The sequence below is a fragment of the Bos indicus x Bos taurus genome, chromosome X (genome assembly GCF_003369695.1).
Source record: "Bos indicus x Bos taurus breed Angus x Brahman F1 hybrid chromosome X, Bos_hybrid_MaternalHap_v2.0, whole genome shotgun sequence".
Classification (NCBI taxonomy): Eukaryota; Metazoa; Chordata; class Mammalia; order Artiodactyla; family Bovidae; genus Bos; species Bos indicus x Bos taurus.
The window spans coordinates 121,526,317-121,546,933 of NC_040105.1; the positions used below are offsets into that span (position 1 = coordinate 121,526,317).

The following is a 20,617-nucleotide window of genomic DNA, read 5'->3' on the forward strand; positions in this document are numbered from 1 at the left end:
ATGTTGAGTGCCAAAGACTACTATATATATATATATAAATATAAGTAGAACACCAAAGACTCCAAGTTAAAACATTTAAAGGGTTGGATAGGATGTGAATTATGAGACCATTATAGTTGAATTAAGGTTGAATTAAGTTGAATTACATTTCTGTTGCTCAACATACATAGCATCTGTGTTACGATGAGTACTTAGCATTCTAAATACGACTATTTCAAACTGCTTGAATGCTATCACAGAATACAAGAAATACAATACAAAGAAGTTCAGAAGCTAGTTATGAGGAACTGTCTTGTTCTCATCTAGTAAGATTACTTAGACATCCAATTTCTCTCAAAGACAGCTGAACTAATACTTTGTGTGGTTTAAGCACACAAAGGTCTATATAGCTTAAGGTCCCATATAGCTTTATCTTTGGCTCCTATTAACAGAGTCACTTAGTTATCTTAAAAGTGGAACCAGGTGGATGGATTATTTTCTAAAGAATAGAAATACATCCATGTGAGAAAAGTCATTACCCTTAATCACTGTATAAATAACCACATTATAAATATATCATATGAAATCACTTAGGTCAAGGTATGACAGGGACTAAGGAATTATTGTCAGGTATCCCTCGCAAGCAAACAAACAGAAATATTTAACATTGATTTTTACTCCTTCTCTCTTTGTGAGACCATCATGTATAACTTATTTTGAAGGAAATCAGATAAAATTTGGCAAAGATAGTGAATGATCATATTCTAGTTCTTTAATGGTTATTCACACTAAAATAATAGTGACAGCAACAACTTATTGAGCATTTACTTTATGCCAGGCACTGTGTTAAACATTTCATACAACCTCATAGCAATCCTATAAGTAAGCATTTTCAACCCCGTTTTACAGATCAGAAACTGAAGTCTGAAATGGTTTAAAAACATGGCCACAGTTACATAGCTGTTAATTGGCAGGGGCAGGATTGCAAGCAGGCAGATACCTATACCTGGTTCCCAAGCCTAAGATCCATGCTAATTTCTCACACCTCAACAGGCCAAGGATTATTCTGCCAGGACTAAGTACCACTCACCCAAAGAGAGGGAGCCCCCAGTTCAAGGCAGACAAGAAGTCACTGGCAAAGCCCTCACTCTAAGTCCCATGTTCATGCCATTAGGCCACTCATCATACCACTGCCAGTTAATCAAGAACCAACTTTGGGTCTTTGCAATGATAGGTTGATTATATCTTCGGCTTTATGTAGTAATGCAAGAAAAATGAAGTGCAACATCTCAAGCACACTAGATTCATGTTTAACTACTCTCCAATTTGTTAGTGAAATGTACTATTTATCCTTCCACCTATTTTCTACTTGATTTTATAGTTCCCCAGAGCATATACACTCTGTTCATAGCACATATTTATTTCTGAACTCTCAGGAAAACAACCATAACACACTGACATCAAAGGCCATTAAAAGGTAATAAAACTATGTAAAGTTCAGTGAGTAATGTATTTCATAGCATAAACATGACCCATACACTCTTTGAGACTATACACGCTGGAGAAGCCCTTTATTAGCATTCAGGTGCTGGCAGCTATATAATCCAAATGTGTAGTTTAAAGAGCCTTCTTTGCATTTTGATCTTAAAAGATTTTAAGCAAACAAAATGCCCTTTTTAAATGTAATGCCAGTTTTCTAATATTTTCTACAAATTTCAGCAACCTGAGCTATCCTTTCTCTCTACCTGCTTTGTCTTCCTTTTCTTTCTTTTTGCCAGTTGTTAAATATGTCTGTAAAGAAGGAAATTTCCATGTACTTCATAAAATCGAAGATCAGAATTTACCTGAGCCATTTGACAACAGAAAGATCCTTTCCATTCAAACTGTATATAAAATTTACCAAAAGAAATTCCAGTTAGAAAAGAAAAAAGGAACACCCATGTACATGGTGCTACTATCATTAACTTCTATTTCTACCACTTAGCCTAAACCAACTTTCACATCCTCCTGTGTTCTGCAGACTTGTGTGTGCTCAGTCACTCAGTCGTGTCCAACTCTTTGTGACCCCATAGACTGTAGCCCACTAGGCTTCTCTGTCCATGGGATTCCCCAGGCAAGAATACTGGAGTGGGTTGTCATTCCCTTCTCCAGGGGATCTTCCCAACCCGGGGATGGAACCTCCATCTCTTGCTTCTCCTGCATTGGCAGGCGGATTCTTTTACCACTGAGCTGCCTCGGAAGCCTTGCTGACTTGTTAGACAGAACCATATTAAAATGGTCTTTCACCCTCATCAATGATACTTCTTAAATTATTTGAACTGGATATTGCCATAAACAAGAATTAGATCTACCCCAGTATTTTATTTCAAATGGTCTAGGCCCTAGACAAATGTTTCCATATATCAAGCCAAAGTCTAGGCATTCTTACCACCACCAGAATCATATAATAGTCAGTTTCCCATTGTATTATTCTATATTAACAGTTCCTAATGGATGCTATTCAACTTAAAGTTTTATTTCTCTAATTCTAGTCAAATTAAGACAAAAACTTGCCAATACAATAATTTCAATAAATGATAAACTTATCAAGAAACTACATTCTTTAACACCATATGGAACTGCTGATTATACTGGTAAAACAATCATTCGCTTAAAAATATTTACCTCTAGGTATGATTAAGAGTACCCCAGTTATCCATGGAACCTTGAAACAGTTAACATATTTCTCTGCTTTGGTTTATGGAAATGAAACAAAATATCTAGTTTTATTGACAATGTCTATGCATTATATATATATAATGCAAACCCTATAACTCAGAGTTGATGTTACATTGGTTTCCCTTTCTTCTGTGGCATCTGTGACTAACTCTTTTCTGAGAGGGAGTAAAACAGAAGACAGCCTGAGCCACAAGAACCATTTTTAAAATAACAAGAGTACAAGACAGCAGTATTGCTACTCACCTTGGTCTCTAGGAAAGGGCTTAGGTAGTCCCCAAATCAACCAATCAGGCTGATGCACCTTTCTCTCAAGGTAACAATGTCAGAGATAGAAGGACATCAGAGACCAAGTGTTCCTATTCTCTCCTTGGACAGATAAGGAAAGAGTAGGATGATTTGAATAAGAGCATCCATTGAGCCCGTAGCAGAGCAGAAACTTAGAATGGAGGTTTCCTACCCCCTGGGCTCACTATCATTTGTCTCTTATTTTCTATCATAACTATAGTTTTCAACAGCAGTGGTTTTCAACCATGACTCTATTAAAAAATGGCTCGAGTAGCTTTCAAAATCAACAGCTGCTGGCCTAATCCCCGATTTAGCACGTCTAGGGACAGATCCCAGAAATCTGCTTTTGAAGTTCCCCATAACGATTTGGATGGGCAGCCAGTGTTGAAAACCACTGTGACTTAGAGAAGAGTGTAAGCTCCCCTAGCACTATGGTGAGTCCCTAGATCCCTATCACCCAGTAATGGGTTTTCAACACTCATCTGCCTCCTTGGAACACGTTGAAGAATGTCTGCCATCCCAACTGTAACTACACAAGCCAAGACTTTTAACTTTTGTATTCTTGTCCCCTTTCTCTGATCACTGCAAACTCAGATATAGGGGATCTATCTTACAGGTTTTCCAGGCTAGGGGAAAACTTACTGGATTTCTACCACCTTTAGGGAAGAGGATATTCAACCATTTAAATCACTTGGAAGACCAGATATGAGAACAGAGAGGATGGATGGCAATGAACTCTAGCAGCTTCTCTTCCTTGATTAGGTACCAAAGTAAATCCAGGAATCCACTATAAATGTACTGTCTTCCAGGACACACCATGCCCTTCAGTACCTTATACAATTGCTGCAAAACAAATGAACTTATACCAAATGAATTAACAAGGGGATTTGTATCCTTTCTGTTGAGACAGCAAGTTAAGCTTAAACAGAGTTAAAATAAATTATAGGATCAAAAATTTATCAAACTGAATAGCCCCCTCCTTAGGTCCTAGAGTTGAGTTACTTAAACCCTCATTGTAGGGGAATTTGTGTTGGAGGAATTTATAAGCTTTGGGGGGAAATTGAGGGAGGGAAGGGAGTATTATAAAAGCCCTGACAATTGGTTTGTTCATCAGAATAAAACACTAAGTAAAGTGAGCCTTGATGGAATTTTACGAATTTTACATTAGCATTCGTGATTGTTGAACAACTAATTTCTATTTCTCTCTGAGCTCAAGGTGAAGAATATCATGCATCACTGAAAAGGCTGATCATCACAGTAGTGACAGGGAAAGAGTAGAGAAAATAGGCTTTTATCTGCATATGAGTAAGCTCAGTCTCCTGCATGGATCATCACATCATCAAAGCTGTCAGAGTCTGAATCCCAGGGTTCCACTGTCTGTGTGAGGTCTTTCTGTCTGCTATTTGTAGAATGGGTTTGCATGACGCAGTCCGATGATCCAGCCTCTTCTCCCTGTTGAAGCAAGCAGAGAGAAAATGCTTACTGGCCTTTGTTTGAAGCTTTCTTATTCCTGCCTTTATAAGGTTGTGGGTAATCATTTAAGCCTTGCCTGAAAGTCAATAAATATTCCACCAAAGGATCTCTTTTCTCTGAATCATCACAGCAATTTGATTTGCAGAGTGGGTGCTTCAACATTCTTCAAGTTCTGGAAGTTAACCTATACTGACCTCTTTCATCAACTTGTGATGTGATCACGTCTCTGACAGTTGAAATATTTCTCAACTATCTCCTGAGGGTGAGAATCTAACAGTTCAGCAATGTCACTTAATTCACTGTCTTCAAATCCTTCACCACCCAAACATTTTGCAGATGCTACAACATTTTCAATTTCTTCTGGCACTGGAAGGAAACTTTCAGAATTAGTTACAACCTCATTCTGAAATTTCTGACAGGCTCCATTAAGGGCTGATTGTTTTATTTCTCTCACTGACTCTTCTACTATCATTAAAGCATTACATATGGAGAAATTTTGCCAAGCTACTTTCACAGTAATTTCAGGTGTCTCTCTCATAAGAGTTGCCAGGTAGTCAAATATACTCCCAAGTGCATGGGTTGAAGGAATGGAGTTGTACTGGGGTGAATGGAGATGACTTTAACACAAAGATCAGCATTTACTATCACACTTTTATCAGTGGGAGCCGTGTTCAGAATCAGCAACAATTTTAATTCAAGATGTTTTTGGTTTAAATTTTGTTTAACCTCAGGAACAAAACACTTCAAAAACCAATCAAAAAAGAGTTTCTCAGTGATCCATATCTTATGGTTTCCATGCATATACACAGAAAAGTGTTTCTGGCATTTTCTTTTAAGAGGGCAAGAATTTTGGAACTTGTGAAGCAAAACGGGTTTAGTCAGAAAATCACCAGAAGCAGTGGAACAAAGAACTTTGGAGCTTATCTTTCCCAGGCTTGAAGCCTCTGGTCTTTGTCTCCTCCTTTGCAATAGATGTTCAAGTAGGCATGCACTCCCAGAACAAGACTGTTTCATCAGCATTGTAGACCTGTTCAGGCATATAGCCATTTTTCTCTATCTGTTCCTTCAATATTCTGCAGTGGCTTCATGATCTGCTTCCTCTGCAAGCCATGTCTTTTCGTATAGACCATGGCAGTTCCTAAACCTATCCCACCACTTACTACTCACAATGAATGTTATAATTTTCCATCCAGATCAAAATTTAAATTTGCATGTTTGTGATGCCTGCTGGTAGATTTTACACATAGAAAGAGGTCTATTCAGCCTTCTCTGTTTTAGAAGCCACAAATGCAAATCTCTTTCCTTTTTTTCTATTTTGGCATTTTGAGTTGTCTGATTTTCTCAGTGATTCTGCTGTGCCCCTGATGCACTGGCCTTAATAGCTTTCTTACTTTTCTTTATTGATTCATTAGCACCCAAAAATGCCCTACAGAGGTCTTGGTTTCACCATTATCAAGCATTTCAAGAATTCTCATTTTGTTTGCCACCTTTTTTGTCCTCTTCACCCTTCTTGCCTCTCTATCATTTACCTTCTTGGTTTTTTGCTTGGATACCATTCGTATTCAAACTTACACAAAATTACAGCTATTGAAAGTTTTCTGTCACTGAGCAATACACAACACTAACATATAAAGAGCAAATGACAACATTCACAAGACAAATAGAAAGGGTAAAATAGCTTTGGCATGACTATACGTGTATGTGATTTACGGCGGCAGAAGGAAGAAAGGGTAGAAGAACCAGGGTACCAGCAAGCAACCCAAATGTTGGTCCTGTCATGTGAGATACTCAGCAAGACAGCATGATGGTAACTGGAATTTGTATATTGTTCCGAAACTCTCAAAGATGCAGACCAAGTAAATTCAAATTTCATATGAGAATGACTTGCAGTTGTGAAGGGATCACATAACTCAGGAGTCAAGGTCAGGCTACCAGGCTGAGATGAGAACAAGTATCACCACCTAGGAAAAAACAGACACAAAAATGGGAAACGAGGACAGGAACAGAAGCAGTCTGCACAAGTAGCTTAGAAGCTAGCGAGGAGAACAGAAATGTGGAATAATAATAATAATATCTGCCAAATTGCCCTTACAAAAGTTAGACCAATTTGCATGCTCACTAAGAGTGGATAAGAGTTCTTTTACCCCATATGTTCACCAACATAAAATACTATCCACTTCTGCAATCTGTTCCAAGCAGAAGGTGAATCACAAAGTATCTCATTTTTAATTTTCATCTTTCATTATCTTTCCATATGGTAAGCCATTTCTATTTCATCTTTAAGTTGTCTGTTCATATCCTCTGCCCACTTTTTAATGTTTTTCTTAATGATTTGTAGGCACTATTAGCATACTGTGTGTGTGTGTGTGCTCAGTTGCTCAGTCGCATCCAACTCTTTGTGACCCCAAGGAATGTAGCACTCCAGGCTCCTCTGTCCATGGAATTCTCCAGATAAGAATACTGGAGCGGGTTGTCATTTCCTTCTCCAGGGGATTTTCCAGACCCAAGGATCTCCTGCATTGGCAGGCAGATTCTTAACCTCTGAGCCACCTGGGAATCCATTAGCATATTAAGGAACTCTTATTTTTAATTGTAAACATTTTATCCAAGCCTGTCATTTATTTTGTCTTTTACCATAAAGATGTTTCAAATATTTATGTAGTCAAATGTTCGGAGAAGGCAATGGCACCCCACTCCAGTACTCTTGCCTGGAAAATCCCATGGATGGAGGAGCCTGGTAGGCTGCAGTCCATGGGGTCGCTAAGGGTCGGACACGACTGAGCGACTTCCCTTTCACTTTTCACTTTCATGCATTGGAGAAGGAAATGGCAACTCACTCCAGTGTTCTTGCCTGGAGAATCCCAGGGACGGAGGAGCCTGGTGGGCTGCCGTCTATGGGGTCACACAGAGTCAGACATGACTGAAGTGACTTAGCAGCAGCAGTAGTCAAATGTTTCATGCTTTGCTTTTAAAAACCTTCCCCTCCTTAAGAGGATAAAAAAAAAAAAACATATAAAACTAAAAACACACAAAATACATTTTATGCATGCAAATAAGAGCATTAAAAACTGAAACTCCAGGTAGGGAGAATGACATGACTCTATATTTAACTAAATCACTGGGTAAAATTTCATTCAACCAACTTTTCAATGATAGCTATACTTCTACCCATAAAATTCACTTTGGGTCAGAGTTTAATCCTGTGTTCTCTGACTTTGCTAAGGATATGTCACTTTTGCAAAATGCTGGAGCCAAGTTAATGTGAAGAATAAAGACTCTGAAGTAACCTTCCCACATTAGCTTTCAGTTCTGCAAGCTGTACAGACTTGAAACTTTTAGTGAGAGGGTAACAGGCAGGAAGGCTAGGGGTCCCCAAACAGAGGAAATAGGTTGCAAGTGTCAGACGTTTTTTTATCTCTCTCTTAAGCGGCAGGAAGAAACAAACTACAAGCCTCAGATTTTTTTCCCTTCTCTATACAAAATTAAAAGGAGGTTTCTTTTAAATTCTCTGTTGCCATGAGGACACCTGGTTCCACCTGAACTTAACTTTTCTCATACCTTGAGCTAACCAATGAATTTTTCTTATGGAAAAGTGTTTCTTAAGCTACGTTAATGAACTATGTATTTACCTTAGACTCTGTTTTTCTTCAAGTCAGTTTTGACTAAGACAGAACTAACTTGACAAACTTGTTTTACTCAACAAACCAGTATGTTTTCCTCATGCAAATGTTCTCTTAAGCTCTGTTAATGAGACTATATATTTGTTTGGAAACCTGCCTTTCTTCAAGATTCATGTCAGTCTTCTTATGGCCCGGGGTGACTCACCTTGTGCCAAAGCTATCTCAAAAGGCATGTTGTGGGTGAGGGGCCTGGTGCCACTCTCTGAGTTTTGAGACATTTCCTTTCTCTAATTAGCAGCCTGCTAGTAGATATATAACTTTCTGCTAAAAAATAGCAAGTAGCAATGGGGCACTCTTTCTGCCCCCTTCTGATGTCTATGTCAGAAGCTTTCTCTATCTCTTTTATACCTTAATAAAACTTTATTACACAAAAGCTCTGAGCGATCAAGTCTTGTCACTGGCCCCAGATTGAATTCCTCTCCTCTGGAGGCCAAGAATTCTGGTGTCTTTCATGGCTTAGCAACAACCTTTCATTGGGATGATAATAAATAGTGCAATAATTGCATTAATGCAATTCTTTGCCAGGTATTTTTCCAAAGTACATTAGTTAGAGAGTGTAACATCACGCTTCTGATCCTTGTGAATCTGAGAATGCCTGGCATCCTCTATGAGGAGAAATAGAGCCTGGCTGGTTGAGCTCTGTAGTCATGAACTGGGGCTCACCCTGTTCAAGTGCCCAAAAGGGCAGAAGGATCTCAGGATGTTTTTTCCTGTTAGCATTTTCACCAAGAACAAAGAATTTTATAAAACATCACATCCTTTGAGGATTTGTATGGACAAATAAGATTGAGTTCATTGCAGCTTCTGTTATGAAAGGACATTTGATTACAAGGAGTTTGCTTTTGTAAAAATTGTGCAGAATTAACATCCTTCAAAATCTCCTTCAAAAATCTTAAAACATACACACATATGCAAGCGGTGAGCTCAAAAAGTACAGACCATCAAAATCATTTAACATTTTAAAGTATAGTACTCATAAATGGTAATCAATGGTAAGGTTTCCATGAGAAGTCTTATTTTTTTTTCAAAATTTATAAACTACCCACAATGCGTTTACTAATATGTTAAACAAAGATGTCATTCAACTGGCTTCTGAGACCAAAGGGCAGTAATACAGCACTTCAAAAGTAGATCCTCGTGATCAAAAATTTCAGCTATTCATTCATTCTCTTCAATCAACTTATGCTGACAAAAGTGCTTATCATGGACAAGGCCACGTGACCTGAGGAATAAAGAAATGAATTAAAAAATCTTGGTCTCAAGGAATTTAGTCTCCTAGGGAAGATAAATAGAACACACTATAAAGGTAGAAAGCCTCATATAAGAGTTGCAAACAATGTATTACGGATTATGGGGGCCTAATCTGCCCCTTTCTGTCCATTTCTTTTATTTTCTTGGCCACGTAGGATCTTACTTACCTGACCAGGGATTGGACCCAGGTCACCGCAGTGGACATGCTGAGTCCTGACCACTAGGCCTCCAGGTAATTCCCATGTCCTTTCGTACTTTATCTACAGTGGTCCAGGCCCTTCTCATTCCTCATCTGAAGAGTGATATAAATTTCTAAATCTGTCTTCCATTCAACCCTATGGACCACACTGCCTCCAGAGCAACCTTTCTAAATATGGGATCTGATCCAGTACTTCCTCCACTTTAAATCACTCCCATGAAAGACGTCCCCATGACTTATTGAATAAAGCTGAACTTCCTCTGTACAATGGCACCTGCCTATTTCCCCCATCTTATCTTTCACTACCTCTTCCCTTCATCCTCTGTAATCTACAAGTCAGCCAGTTAAGGGACTATTTCAGTCATCCAGATTTCCTTAACCTTTAACACTAGTTCAAGTACCACCTCTAACAGGAGGCTTTCCCTGCTCCCTCCAGCTATCTGAGAAGCACTCACTGACTGTCTGGGAAGCACTAATCAAAGCTCTCAGAGCCTCCCTCCCATGCTTACTCTGGTTACAGCACAAACATTTCCCTGTAGTGACGTTTCCCTGTGTATTCACCATTTGTGAATATCTCGACAGCATCTGGAACAGAAGAAGAGATCCTCATTTTATTGCACAAATGCTTACAGTAGAGAGAATAAGAGTTACATGCAACACTCACAAAGGGTCAGCATTTGAATTGGACTTTGAAGAATGGGTAGGATTTCCAGTGTTTATGGAAGGGGCGAGTGAGTGGGAGGTGAGGAGTAAAGGAACTGCTAGGGAAGTATGGGGATTCAGTTAGATGAGGCTGAAACATGGGGCGGCTGAAGTGGATGTTGCTGCTGTGTAGTTGCTGAGTGTGTCCGACTCTTTGTGACTCCATGGACTGTAGACCACCAGGCTCCTCTGTCCATGGGATTTTCCAGGCAAAAGTACTGGAGTGGGTTGCCATTTCCTCCTCCAGGAGATCTTCCCAACCCGGGGATCAAACCATCATCTCCTGCATTTCAGGCAGATTCTTTACCACTGAGCCACCTGGGACAAGTGGATAGTCAAAACACGAAATTGGAAGTCTGTTGAGGAAAATCATGGAGGGCCTCCAATGACAGATTTCTTTGGTGAAATGGAGTTGTGTTTAACTGTCCTGATATTAATGAAAGGGTTTATGTTTGCAATGAACAGAAAAGCAGGTGTTTAGTATAAATCAGACCTATTCTTCCCTGTTACTAGGTCTCAGCACAAACATTTCTAGGAGAAAAAGTTCTAACTAGTTGAGTCCTAAATAATTTAGCGATATCCTGCTGATATTCATTATCACATAGCTATTTTGTTCTTGCTATTTCAATCCTTGGTAACAAAGACAGTTATGAAACATCTTCCCTTTCCTTTTCTGGTTGGATGGGTTATTAATCAAATAGACATCCATACGTTCTTAAATAATAATTTATTTTCCCCACTAAAATTTCATGGAAAACAGTGCACATTTCTTTCTGGATCCAAGCAATCTTTATAGCTCTGAAAATTCTCCTCCCCACCCCTCCCCGACCCCCCAAAAATGTCAAAGTGGAGTCTATGTAGTCACAGTGCCCTCTGCTGGCTACAGAGAGGAACAGCTAAATCCAGGAGGAGAAGGAATGCAACAGCTCACGGAGCTGCTGTGCGATACACTTCCCCACTTCTTCCTTTTATGTTAAGCGGAATGTTGAGTTAATAGCTCCTCAAGGTAAGCTCCTCAAGGTAAGCTCCTCAAAATAAGGGCTTCCCTGGTGACTCAGATGGTAAAGAATCTGCCTGCAATGAAGGAGGCTCGGGTTTGATCCTTGGGTCAGGAAGATCTCCTGGAGGAGGGCATGGCAACCCACTCCAGTATTCTTGCCTGGGGAATTCCACGGACAGAGGAGCCTAGCAGGCATGGGGTCGCAGAGTCGGACATGACTGAGCGACTAACACACACACACAAGGTAAGCAAACTCATTTTTGCAAGAATCAGGTAAGCGCTCCAACATATTCCACCTTTTTTCCTGTTCTTTTGGAGGACTGGACACACCCAAAGCTTCCAAAGATTTTTTTTAAAGAAGAGGCACATAAATATAAACAATAGTTTCCCTATCTCCTCCATTTGCTTGGCCTCTTGACCTCATTTTCACTGGCTTTCATAAGACAAAAGAAAGCTTTCAGTTAGGGAACTCTGTAAGGAATCTGGCAATCAAGGACCCAGTGGCCAGCCTCATCCCAATCTGGAATACAACCAGGACACCTCCCAAGTTCAGGCTAAATGCACCATTTATCCTCTCTCAACCTCATGACTCATGCTGAAGCTCCAATACTTTGGCCACCTGATGCGAAGAACTGACTCATTAGAAAAGACCCCGATGCTGGGAAAGATTGAGGGCACGAGAAGAAGAGGACAAGATGCTTGGATGGCATCACCGACTCAATGGGCATGAGTTCCGGGAGTTGGTGAAGGACAGGGAAGCCTGGCGTGCTGCAGTCCATGGAGTCGCAAAGAATCGGACAGGACTGAGCAACTGAACAACAACCTTAAGGACAGCGAACAATAAGAAGAAAATAAAAAGATCAGCAAAAAAAAAAAAAGTTTCAAAGGATAGAGACCATTGAAAGGCGATTTTTAGCCAGTGTCTAGCGGAGTCTCTGGCCACCTGCTGCTGCTGGGCTGCCATCTATGGGGTCGCACTGAGTTGGACACGACTGAAGCGACTTAGCAGCAGCAGCAGCAGCAGCGGAGTCTCTGGCCACCTGCTAAGAGAGTTAAAAGCGGTAAGATACGGGAACATGCACTGCAAATAATGGAGTGTGATCCTCATTAAAGGTGTTTTTATCATTGCAATTTCAGACTGAATTGCAATGCCAGGAAACGTTCGTGGCTGGCCCGCGAGGAATAAGGCGTCCCCAAGTTCAGAGACATCCCTTTTCCAGCAAAACCATTTCAAAAGCCCTGCCCAGCCTCCTGTGGGTCCTTTAAGGTATTTATATTCAACCCAGTTCTGAATGGGTTCCTAAGCCCTAATTAAGGAAACACCGCTTCCTTTTGTGCCTCACTTCCGTCGGGTTTTTTGTTTTCTGGGGTTTTATATATATATATATATTTTTGGCTTTTGCAATGAATGCGGAGTTTTGTACCTGAGGCCCTTAGGTAAGCTCTCACCTTCCGTCTCCGCGCGCCACACCTTCCTTGCCGCCTCCTTGAGCAAAGCCCGGGTAGGGGAGCCGCAGTTCCTTTGCCTTCCCGGCAGCCAAGGAGGCACAAACTTAAGTCCCAGCTCATTGCAACCGGAAGAGCAAAGAAGTAAAAACCACAGAGGGCTAGGAGTTAGGACCACGAGAGCGGCGGTAATCACTGTGAAGTTGCCTTGCCAAGCTGGGGGTTAGGGTGATGCGAGCACGGTCAAGTCCCTCCCAAGCAAGGCTCGGATCATGTCTTTATGTCATATTTTCATACATTGTTCTTCTTGGAATATTTTTGGCATTAACTTTGCACTTTAAAGATATTGCATTAAAACTTTCATCTTCACTCCTGAGTATCTCGTTGCCCCCTGCCCCTTAAATTTTGGGCCCTCAACTCAAATCCCCTGGCAATGGGTGTGATCGCGTAGCTAGAGGCAGCTCAGGAGCCGACTATGCTCCGGCTCGCTCGCTCGGCTAATTTGGGGGCAGCCCCGCCCCTCCCCTCCCCCTCTCCCCCCGCCCCGAGGGCAACCAGTTTGGTTCAAGGAGAATACCGAAAGGACGTCGGCTCACCTGGTTCCGGCTGCTCCAGACTCTGCGATCTCCTCTGCTAACAGCCGAGGCCCGCTCTGCTCCCGGTGTGGGAGGACTCCTCTCGCATGTGCAGGGAGCCGGCTCGGAAGCAGCTCCCCTCCGCGCCGCCGTGCTTATCCGGTGGCTCTCGGGAGAGAACTGCCTTCCTCAGCGCGTGGCGCGATCATCCCCCGCACGGATGGGAGGACCGCGTGCTGTCACTTCCGACCGGACCGATGACTGTGGGTCAGAACACCACCTCGATCTTCCCACCCCAAGCCCGCGCCCCAACTCGGTCCCAGCAGCGGCGGCCGAGAGGCAGTCTTGATTAACTCGGTCTCAAGGCCCAAGAGACTAGAGACTCCGCGAGGGTCTGTAACAGTCTCTTGGGCGGGCGGCAACTCTTAAAGCTGGACCGAACATCAGATCTGAGTAGGATGTAGCATTCGGTGTCTTTCGTGAAAAGTCACCCAGCAAATGAAATCTGAGCCAACATGTAGCACCAGGCGTGCCTCCGAACAAATACGCCCTCAAAGCAAACTCCACCAATCGCTGCCTGGGCAGCCTTGAAATCGCCATCAAGAGGCATGAACAAGAGTTTAGAGAAGGGAAGGGTTTCTGGTGGGATCTGGCCAAAAATAAGTCCAGCCCCTCAGAATACCAGCGCGGGCCGGGGGTGGGGTGGAGTGGAACTTTGCTCTCTACAAATGCCTGTCCGCTGATTACTCCAGGCTTCTTACAAAGCTTGTCTGAGACTGGCAGCTAAGAATGCTAAACAAATACTTCTGGAAAAATGAAAATGGATGTGAAACACGGCTGTTTATGCCACACAGTTGTTTTCATGTGTTAAGGTGCACATTTCCCTCAAAGCTCCAAAGACATATTTTGCTTCAGGAGGTCTGTCTTAAGATTTTTGGTCATTTTTCAGGCTTTAGTCAATGCATTACAGACAAAGTCCCTAAATACAAGAACCAATGCCAGATTTAGCAAATAAAAACACGGGTCACCCAGTTCAAGGTGAATCTCAGATAAACAGCAAATATTTTTTCATGCAAGTATGTCCTTTACAGTATGCGGGACACACTTAAACTTTCAAAAGTATTCGTTGCTTAACTGAAATGTAAATATAACAGGGTGTCCTGTTTTTTTTTTTTTTTTTCCTGGCATCTTCTAAGAATAATGCAATGACTGCTTGAATTCTTCTGTTTACAATCCAACAAACAAGACACAAGTCTACATGGAGAGGTAGGCAAAAAATATCACAAGGATTCGTAATAACTTATACACAAAAAGGAATAGTCACTTTGAAATATTTATTAGGAAAGCAGTAAAAATCTTATTTATATTAATTGAAGAGCTTGTCCAATAGGGTAGTTAAGGGTATTCATACAGGGATCTGCAAACTTCCCCCTGGGAGCCGGGTCAGGCTTGCAACCACTTCTTGGGTGCTTTTGAGCTAAGAATGGTTTTCACACTTTTCAATGGTAGAAAAGAATGGAAAGAAGAATAATATTTTGTGGCAAGTGGAAGTTATATGTGTTTCAAATTTCAGTTTCAAAACTTCCATAATTGAAGTTTCATTGTAACTCAGCCACACCATTTTTTTTTTTTTTTTACTGCCTTGGGCTGTTTTCAGGCTATAAAAGCAAACTTGAGTTATTGCAACAGAGATGAATCAACCTGAAAAACCAGAAATATGTACTATCTGGGCCTTTACAGAAGTCTGTCAACCTCTGATATGGATGAAACCATTGCCTGTAAAATGGTGATACCAATAATCAGTAACTCTGTGAGCTATAACTCTGACTTTACTAAACATTTTCCTCATTTGCAGAAACTATTTGCTTGGCTGTCCTTTTTCCAGTAGTCTAGAAAAAGACCATATTTTCATAGATAACAAAATTTTGGTAAATTGAAATCAATGGCGTTTGAATGAGATTGGTTTTAACAATACCGGCCACCTCTGCTTTTCACAGTTTCTAATTCACCCTCTGTGCGCTGCTGCACCGCCTCACAAACCACAGCATCTCTGTGGCTTTTATAGCCCCAACTTGCTCAGCATTTTATCAAAGCAGTTCGCCTGCCACCTAGTGGGAAAAGGTGGGAGTGTATGATTATCATTTATTTAAGTAAACTGGCTAGCTTTAAGCTGTAGGACCTTGGACAGGGATAATTACAATAGTAATTACATTTGAATGGTAGTTTGTCATTTACAAAGCACTTCCTTGTATAGTATTTTAATTAATCCTCTCTCCGGACAACACAGTGTTATAAGCAGATCTTCTTTGATCTATTTTTCTGTTGACAAATGGAGTCAGAACATTACCTTATTTATTCAGGGCCATACCAATAGGCAAGTGTTTTGTTCACAGACACCCTCTGAACTTAGGTTCCCTCATTTCTACATGTCTAGCTCTACTCTATCGAAAGCTTCTATTTGCCACAAGTATATATATTTTAGTAAATTTCCAAGGATAGTCTTTTTAAACAAACATGAGCCATCCAAAATATCCCTTGTCAAGAAAAAATTCTAAGGAATACAACATGATTTATTCTAGGTAAATGTTTAATTAATGTTTATCAAAACCAAGGTGTAAGTTAAGATCCATTTTCTGAGGGAGGGTGAATAAATTGGGCAGAAGACACCTAAGGCTTAATCCTTGAAGGGCTGTTTGATTACTGGCAGAATACCAGCCACCTTTAAATCCTTTTTGATTAAGACATATAATAATCATTTTTCCAATGCAATATGATTCCTTTACTTTTAGACCTAAAAAATTATGTTTGAACAGAGCTTTCAGAGTGTAAGCCACAGAGGTCTCAAAAAGAGATGCATTTTAATTGCTCTGTGTCTCAGGAACTTCCAGAGGTTTGTTGTGAATCTGCAAAGGGGTCTTTGAGCTCGCTATGCTAAAGCTCATTTGAAAAAGGAGATTTGTGGTCTCCTCCAGTGCTTATTAATGTGCCTCCGTCTTGTACAGCAGCCTGTGTGCTTTAGTGATGACCAAGAACCAGATTAAGTGAGCCAAAGGTTAGGGCAACCCAAAAGAAAGAGACACGTATACAATGACATTTCATTGGCTGAATCTACAGTTGGACACACAATGGGAATGTACTCAATCACGGGCTATCTGTGAAATGCAGTCATACTTGTTGACTGCACCCAAAATCACACAAAGGGTCAAACGAGAAAGAACAGTTTCCACAGCTTTGCAGATCATGGTTTTTGGACTGTGCCTGTTTCTTGTGAACATGGCCCCTGTGGGAATACTTTAGTATTACAGTCATCCCTCAGTATCTCTGGAGGGAGGCAGGGAAGTTGCGGGGGGAGGAGGCTGGTTCCAGGACCCCACTCCACCTCTCGCAGATAGCAAAACACACAGATGCTCAAGCTCCTTACATAAAATGGTGTAGTATACTTGGCCCTCCATATCTGCCAGTTTCACATCTGTTGATTCAACTGTGGATTGAATTTTTCACATTCAGTTGGTTGAATCCAAGGATGTGCAACCAGAGGAGGTTCAACCTGGGGATAGGAGGGCAGACTGTATTTGGAAATAGCTACACTTTCATATTAAAATTACAGCTTGAGGTAAGGATGTGAAAGCTAAGGCACCTGGGACTTGGGAATGAAATTCTTTTATTGCCTCACTTTCAGCACAATCTTAAGTTTAACCACAGGTGATGCCTACTGTTTGCAAGCTTTGCTGATGTGATTTGTATTTCTGAAACTCTAACTTGGACATAATCTTGGACCTGTTTTATTGGTTGCCCCCATTTTCTTGACAGCTAACATTGTGGCTGAGCCATTTCTAGCTGCGGAGGCCTGGCCATGCACGTGGCTAGTACATGGCTCAACTCAGGTGTATCTTCACAATTATGCAAAGAGGGTAGTACTGATCATTTTTAAATAGCTCCTGAGGTTCGCTACTGGTTTTCTCAAGCAAGTCAGGTCATCCTAAGTTGTCCCTATAAATTCACAGCACAAAAGTTCCCTAAAGTTGCTACTTGTTTATATCACAACTAGTATCGTTGCTGCTACTGCTAGTGCTACCAAGAACAACTGACACATAGTGTTCCCTTTTGCTAGGCACCATCCTAGGAGCTTCATATACATGAACTAAATCAATCCTCAGAGGTTGTACCTGTGGGACACAGTCTATTGTCACCCCCAGTTTACAGATGTTAATACCAAGAACCAGAGAGGCTAAGAGACTCTCTCAAGGTCACTGATGAATCTGAATATAAATGCAAGCAGTCTGACTGCAGAACCCTAGCTTTTAATTAATATTGCCTCAATCCCAAAGCACAATCAGAAGAAAAGACACACTGCTTACTCAGTGAAGTCCAGCGACCCAGCTTGGCATTGACTACCTTCCACGGTCCGGATGCACCTTATGTTCTCCTCACATTGTGCCATCATTCAGCTGAGTTTACTTCAGCCACTTCAGAGGACTTACTGATACTGAGCAGGACTCTGTGGAGCCTTTTGTGTCCCCCATTGCTTGACTACAGGAACTAGGCTTCATTCAGCCTCCAAGACCTTCCCTGAGTTCCAATGGGCAGGTTCAAACAGTTGCTTAATTAGGGAAGGGAGGGGATGCAGAGATAAGGGAGGAACAGTCAAAAAGCAGCCTTGGGGCAAGGTCCTGGATTGCCTGGATACACACAACAGCCTTGCATTGATCTGTTTTGCAGATACTGAAACCCCCTCCAGGTGGGAAAAAGTTAACGATTAAAGATGGTATGCTGCCCACAAGTGTACAGCCCTAGACCAGTTGAGACCTGAATGCTGATGACGCTGACTCCTATTACATCACCACCAGCCCATCAGAAGAATGTCCATTAGCTGACCATACCCTCTTTGAACCATTACTATAAAACTTCTCACTACCCTCTCAAAGTTGGGACACACAATTTTGAGGGCATTTAGCCTGCTGTGGACCCTTCTGCCTGGTAAAGCAGTAAAGGTATTTTTACTTCTCTCAAAACTCTCTGAAAATTAATCTGGTGTCAGGGTACAGAGGCCAGGTTCAGCTTCATTGCCAGGAAGAGGTCACACCTTGATTCATGCTGTCCCTTCTGTACTATCCCCTCCATCACCTCTTCCTTTGTTGAACTTCTGCTCATCCTGTAAGGCCCAGCTCCAATTTGATCTCTTTGGTAAATACTTGAGGCCCCAGCTGGAAGTAAACATATTCACCCATGAATCCTCCCTCATAACCCTTTGTCTGAATTTCTCTCAGGCACTTAGCACCTTTTACATGGTATTAGAGCTCTTTATGTGCATAGCAGTCACATTCACTAGAAGATAAATTCGCTAAAGAAGACTCAGCTCAAACTCTGCTTCAACCATGAGTCCCTCCTTGGCTTCCCCAATGATATTGGCTCCTGTGTGCATGCTAAGTCACTTCAATCATGTTCGATTCTTTGTGACCCCATGGACTGTAGCCTGTCAGGCTCCTCTGTCCATGGGATTCTCCAGGCAAGAATACTGGAGTGGTTGCCATTTCCTTCTTCAGGGGATCTTCCTGATGGAGGAATCGAACCTCTGTCTCCTGCACTGCAGTCAGATTCTTTACCATTGAGCCACCAGGGAAGCTCTTTTAACTCCTAAGCTCCCTCACTACTTTGTTCTTACCTTAATTGTCTGTAACACTTAACCTTATCCCACAGGTCTGTCATTAGTTTGGATATCTGCCTTTTCCTAGGAGGTAAACTCAAGAACAGAGGTTGTTTTATTTGGCTTTGTATCCTCAGCCTAACATAACCTCTTGTTCATTTGTTTGTTGAATGACTAAATGAATAATGAGTGAAGCCTTTCCTGAATTCCTCCTGCTAGAAGTAATCACTCCCTTCTCTGAACTCTAATAGCTTCTTGTTCTTCCTTGTGGCACTTTCGTTTCTTACCTTGTATTACAGTTATCCACAGACAAGTCTTAGCTCCTTGTTAGACTATAAGCACCTTAAGGTTGGGCAATGCCTTAGGTATCTCTAAGGTTTGATCTTAGAAATAGGTATCTCTATATTTCCATCACCTGGCAGAATTACTGGTCCAATAAATGGGCTCAGTAAATATTTTTGAGTGATTCATCACAATGAATATAGCCCCTTAATGATGGGCTCATAGGTGTCCCCAAAGAAAAAAGGCCGAGCAGGGTGGGGATTAGCCATCCAGACTGAGGTGAGCCTTGTGTGATGGAAGGGCTGTGAATACCATGGGACCTGTCACTCACACGGATACAAACAAGTGGCCATCACTTATCATTGTGAGAACTGACATTAGAGGCAATTCATTATCCTTGGCTTTGCAATTGGAGAAATTAGAACAAACACCACCATCTTCCAAAAGAATAAGACCAAGTGATAAAAGCCTATAAAGAAAAAAATTAGTTTCAGGTTCATACAATAGCTGTACATGTTCTAGAAAAAGAACTATGCATTCACTGGCCAGTGCAACTATATCCCGAACCTAGAATTTGTTTCACATTATTAAGGATTTATCTTAGCACCTAGTACTATAAGAAAACTAATTAACAAGTATATATGATAATGTGATTGTAGAAAGGTTTTAAAAATCATAAAATAATCATGTGGGTCTACAAGTTAATACTGGATCATTCTTATGACATAATTGATAAATCAGCAAAAATAAAATGTTTTTCAGAACGAAGTAATCTTGAAAACTGAATTATTTATAGAACAACACATGTATAATTTAACGGAAGAAAGGAAAAGAACACTTGCTGAGAACCTACCACCTGTGGAATACAGTCCTCAATGATTTTACCCACATTGTCTAATTCATCCCTCTGAAAAATCATGAGAGGTCACATGAAAAATCATAAGCATCTGAACTGGAACTTGGTCGTAGGTCACATGTGTCCTCCCCTTTATTCTTCCCCTCTTATTAAGAATTCACTGCAAACATAGCTCATTGGAATTCCTCATCAGTACTGTTTAACTTGAACCCTCCCAACACCAACAGCATTTGAGATGCTATCTGGACCAGTTAATTGAATTTCAGAGATTCATTCAAAACATCTAAGTCCCAGTACTCAATATTTCTCCCATTAACCTACCCTATTGTCACTGCACATCAAATATCTTAATGTAGTTAGCTTAAATTAAACCTGTTAAGTTACACAGACTAGTGTTTCTAATTTTTTTTTCATCTCCCCCAAACACACTATTTTAGTGGCCTGAAGACAGAAAGTCAATTGTGGCAATCCAGCTGTTCCAATGAATCAATAATCCACTTGGCATCTGGCTGTCAAATATCAAACCA

The 20,617-nt window shown here is 41.1% G+C and overlaps 1 long non-coding RNA gene across 1 annotated transcript; it reads right to left on the bottom strand.

Moving 5' to 3' along the window:
* Nucleotides 1–729: 729 nt before the first annotated feature.
* Nucleotides 730–7,330, bottom strand: LOC113887074. Its single transcript, XR_003509649.1, has 2 exons — nt 7,293–7,330; nt 730–6,416 (listed from the first exon to the last, which is right to left on the bottom strand). It is a non-coding gene; the product is annotated as an uncharacterized LOC113887074 (long non-coding RNA).
* Nucleotides 7,331–20,617: the final 13,287 nt, after the last annotated feature.